Genomic DNA, 5,814 nt, shown 5'->3' with positions numbered 1-5,814 from the left:
TAACCAATAATTTAGAATTTTCCAGCAGCCGGTCTTTGCATCTGTTGTTGTTGGCCTCGCATCGTGAAATGATCCCTGAGAGGATTAATTTGCACGTTCTTTTAATGAGCAGTTGGACAGGCATACCTGCCCTGTCGCTGCTCCTCTGAGGATATAGGCATCAAAACAGGAGTTGTTATGCTATATATCAACTGGCATGACAGAGAGGAGAGAACGAAAGACAGAGTAGAAAATGAGAAAATGTTATAGAAATGCTTTGAGCACTGAAATTACTGCATCTTTTACTAGAATTTTATATCAGCTAATACTCAAGAATGACAACTGGTTTGAATTAACGCTGGCATGTAAACATTTAAAAAGGCTCACTACGTATATCACTGACTTTTCTTCACTTTTTTCAGAGACTGTCTTTTATTCTACTCTGTTTGATTCTATGTTAAGTGCCTTCCTTTGTATATATATTTGCATTATTTTTGCCTTTTTAATGCATATTTTATTCAGTTGCTGCTCTCTTATTTGCTGCTGTAACAAAACAATTTCCCTCATGGGATTAATGAAGTATTTCTATTCTATTCTATGTATAAAGCTGGCTGGGTCAGTAACAGAGCTGCAAGGATTATTCAGTTGGCAACTACAAAATCCATTGCAGACTAATCTGATAAGTGATTAAGCAATTTAAATCATTTTTAAAAGAAAGGAAAGACACATTTATCTGATGCAGTCTTTGGCACCTTTATGGTCTGTTAACTCTGTTGTTTCTTTAAAGTAGCTAAAGACACGCCTGTTTAGACAGCCGTTTGGGTAACTTGCATTTGCTCTGTATATTCTTTATATTTTTCAGTCGCGCTTTTACGTCGGTCACCTTAGAAAGAAGCCCAACTTCAATAAACACAGCTGAGTTACACTTATTTGTAAAACTGTGTTATTCAGTGTTTCTTGCGGGTTAAATCAGCGGGTCCTTTTGTTTTGGAGAGATCTCTGTGAATAATTCAGTTCACGGTGAAAACTCCTGAACGGCTGGATCTTCAGTTATAAGAAAAAAAAAAGTTGAGCACACACTAGCATGTGTTGGACGAGCAGCCTGCAGTGACATGCCAAACTGCATCAGTGTGCTTGTTTTGGAGAGGAAGAGACCTCTCCGCATTATTCGGTTCATGATATAAACCTCCTGAACATCTGGATCAGAAATAAGGTGAGAACACATCTACTTGTCAGAGAAAAGGGGGAGCAAACAATAGCACATAATGGGCCTGTCTTTGAGATGCCAAACTGTGTCGGAAATACATGATTTCCATTTGTTTTGGAGGTAAAAACCTTCTGAACAATGAAAGCTGAAGGAATCCCAAGTCTCAGATGGTTGGAATCTGCAAATTCACCAATAGGCAACATTAAAATCTCTTAAATATTACTCACATCATTTTTAAATGTGATTATTTTCTTATTTTATTTTTTTACTCCTCAATGACAGTGAAAACTGCATATGTTTGGGTTGTGGAGAAAACAAGACATTTGAGAATGTCATCTTGGGCTTTGACTCCGATCTACATTTTTTCACAATCGATTAATAGAAAAACAAATCAACAGATTAACTGACAACAATAATTATTGGTTGCAGCCCTGACATAGCTGATTCATGTATCCATCAGTGGAAGATAATTCAATCATGCAATCTTTACATCGATCAATCTTTAATAATGACAGCTGCTTTGGGTGTGATTGTTTGTTCTATTCTGGCATGAACAGTGTCACTGTGAGTCCACAGGAGGGCAGCAGATTGTTAATCCAGCACTGCTCACACTGCCTGGAAAATATGAGGAGCTTTTATCCATCTTGTTTCAATTCTGTGGACATTCAGCAGCAGCACTGCCGAACTGAAACTGACACCACGCAGATTAATTGAAAATGACAGCAAAAGCTTAGTAATGCTTTTTTTCCTTAACCCTCTCATGTGGCAGACTGACCCAGCAACCTGAGTATGGATTAAGGATGTTTAACTCACATGCTGACTGCACCCGCAGAGGCCAAGGACACAAATGTGAGGTTAAGCGTGGGGCAGAAAAGGTCTGTGTTTAGTCTTTGGTTAAATCATCCCTGAAGGTCACAAGCTGAATAGTTAACATATCGCCGTGTCATATATGCGATCAATATTCAGAGTGGTAGCACCTGTTTGAGGCTTATTTATGCTCAGAGCAGATTATAGTGCAGAAAAACATGCAAACATTTATGACCACTGGGACGCTATAAATTCCTTACAAGGTACCACACTAAATGATTACATATAAATCATCTACAGTACATCGACTTTTGGGGAACATATAATAATTCATTCTTTGAGAGCAGCTGCGTTGGGAATTATGTTGATATAGATTGGACACATCTGGCGTCCAGATTGCCAAATATTTGGGAGCCATCTTGCGTGTTAGTTTTCTTGTTACATGTGGAGCTTATTAAGTTTAGTCGTGTGAGATCAGGTCAGGTGACTGTGAAAGACTTGTTCTGATTCAATGCCGTAGATCTAAAAGAGAATTCAGAGGATAAAGTGATTAAAGTAATAAGTAATAAAAATATTCAATTATGTATTATTATTTCACTAAACACTGGCTGAACAAGAACAGCGCCTGTTTCACTTATTTTCATCTTAATTTTACATGACTTCTTAGTGGTGTTGGTATTTCCCACTTACAAATATTCAATAAGTATCACAGCTATGAAATATATTGTCATGCAATGGCATTATTTACTGTAGTGTTGGTCCCAAATACTGTAATTTAATTTACATCACAGAAATTGCTATAGCAAAACTAAGGACTATTTTTTTTGACATAGCTGCATAAATTGAGAGTTTTCTAGGGATTAACACACACACACACACACACACACACACACACACACACACACACACACACACACACACACACACACACACACATTATGCAGCTCCAGTATCCAACATAGCTTAAGATAATTTGTGACCACCTTGTGACGTACATGTGACGTTAATGCTCTGGACTACTACCCTATCGCTGGACAAGAGCACATTACGAGGCACCAAACCAGTGAACTGGATGGGTAACACTATTCTTTGTCATTATAAAAATGACCTCTATGTTCTCTATTACTCACAGTCATGTTGTAGTAGGGATGCCAAAAAAGAGAGCAAAGCTATTGAATCAGTTGTTTAGTTTAGTTAACTTGACAACAGAAATGTGATGGAGAGTTTCAAAAATCCCTCAGTAAGGCTTGATAAAGGCAGGCTCCAGTTTGCACGCTAATCGATGTGTTAATAACATTCCAAAGATACTCATCAGATATCTGGAAATGTTTGTTGGAGAGAAAAAGTTGCTTGATGAATCCCCAGTCAATACTGGACGATTCTACAAGACTTCAGATTCAATGTGTTTGATACATTAATTGCCAATGGCTGAGGTCAGGGAAGGATTTATTTCAATACAGCCAGAGTTGGTGATTGTTACAGCAATGAAAAGACAAACCAAGACAGATTTTGTGAGATTTATTTTGTTTGTGTCCAGTTTGAACTAAGTGTGTTTTGAAATTAATTAACAAAGCAGTTAAGATAGTCTTGGTTTTGTGAAAGAAAGAAATCTGAATTCAGAGGGTTTACGGTTGTATTTTTATCTAATTTTATTTTTTTGTTAAGGAAATTAATTGAGCCTTTCTTGACATTTCATGAGTTTATTCTGATTATTAGACCCAAAAAGGTAAGCAAGTTTGTAGAACGTAATGAATTTGCACATATCCCACTGTGGGGAGGAGGCACACACACCTGCACAACAACAACTCTACAACCGTGTTGCTATATAGGGCATGCTGCTTCTTGCACTGCCTCTGTACTGTATGGTGGTATTGGAGTCAAGTTGCAAGGTGCAGATTTATACAATATAAACTTGATCCAATATGACGTGAAACAATAGAAACTACCTAAAAGAACAAGTATGCCATCAGAAATTATTCACAAACAGAACAGATGAACCTTCTTCAACTAATTCAAGGCATGTCCTTACAACTAATAGAGAAACTTAAATTTACAGAATCGGCCATTCGTCCAGACAAACCAAAGAAACAAGAGAAAGGTTGTGGAGAAGGGACAGAAAAAGACGGACAGGAAGAATATATCCATTCCAACTGGCTTCATTTCTGTTACTGCTGATACAATACTCTTTTTTTCTCTGTGTCAGGGGGTCTTTAAGCAAAGAGAGAGGAAAAAAAACAAGGACAGTTTGTTGGCTGTAAACTTAGAGCATTTACTGTATTCATCTCATCCAAGTTTCTGTAACCGCAACACGACTGGAGAGAAAAATTCTTTGTAAAGAGGCACAGGCCTGAGTTTCACTCAATGTGTCCTTAGCAGAGGCGGAAGGTTTGATCACATACACGGTTTCAAAGGTTGGAGGGTCACCTGATCCTCTGTGTGTGTGTGTGTGTGTGTGTGTGTGTGTGTGTGTGTGTGTGTGTGTGTGTGTGTGTGTGTGTGTGTGTGTGTGTGGTAGTGGGGGTCCTAAGTGCCTCGGGGCAATGGTATAATAGGCATCGACCCACCCCCGAGGCCAAACCTCTCCAGCCCGTGGACAAAGTGTCCCGCCTCAGCCATATTTGATTTCAAGGGCCAATCTTTGAATTGACGGCTTCTGGACAGGTAACGAAAGAGACCAAGGGAGACGATTGTCTTCTTTTGAGTCATCCTCCACTCTATTCACTGTTAGACTAATAAAACGATTTTACCAATCTATCCATGCCATTTGTAAAAGAGGGAAATGAGAGTTTGTTAAAGATCAAAAACTCATATGGATGCATTTCTGGTGTTTTGGGTTTAGAATCAGGGTTATGGCCTGTGAGCCACATGAGACGTCCTTGCAGAAGTCCTCTCTGGCTCATGCATTTGTCCACCACTTAAAAGGATTTGTCAGTGCTTGTAAAACATTACGGAATGTGATAGAAATGTGTTTCTAATCCAGTTGAGTACGTGGTTGAAAAAAAAGAGTCAATGTAAATCTAAAATGTATAGATGACAGATGTAACAGTACCAAATGCACAAGTTCACAAAAAAATGATGTTCTGTTGTCCAAGTTATCATGAAAAGATATTTTACAGCTCCGCTGAAATGGAAACTCAGGGGTTGCTCTCCAGAGAATGGGTGCTTAAGTTTTTACAAACAAAGATGTCTGTACCCACAAGAGGAAATGACACCGAATAATTCAGGCAATTTACAACGAGTACATTTAGGGGAGCATGCCAACTGAATGACAGGCAAACATTCATGGATGTGACAGCAGCCTCCTCTGTCAAACTGTGTTTTCCACTCATTCAGTATATCACCCTGCAGCAGAAAACTGCTGGGCAGTGGACTGAACCAAAGCCGCGGGGCATGAGTGGTGGGCAGTAAGCCAGCCTGCAGATATAGTGCCTTGACTATATGACAAACCCTTATTGTGGCTGAATGCCACTTTGACTGACGTACATCCTCCGGCATTAAGTTAACAATCATCATCAATGATCTTGAAGTGATGGACAACGCATGCACACACTGACAGTTTGTACGGTATGTTCTGTGTTAGCTACAAGTTGCTTGATTCTTTAAATGATTGTTAACAATTTTGCGAGATAATTTTCCTTCTCCAGGCAGGACATTTGTACTGTTAACTTGCTTGAGAAAGCTAATTCATTAAAATGAGTAATTTTTGGCCTTTATTTGTGTATCTTATTATGTATGCACATGAAAATAATTGAAAATTATAGTTATGAATCACTTTTAAAATCCTACTTGGTCCTACCCAAAACTTGCTGCATTCACCTGGG

Source organism: Plectropomus leopardus, chromosome 2, assembly GCF_026936395.1.
Source record: "Plectropomus leopardus strain MGB_pleo_1.0 chromosome 2, ASM2693639v1, whole genome shotgun sequence".
Classification (NCBI taxonomy): domain Eukaryota; kingdom Metazoa; phylum Chordata; class Actinopteri; order Perciformes; family Serranidae; genus Plectropomus; species Plectropomus leopardus.
Note: the sequence above shows the minus strand (reverse complement) of the source record.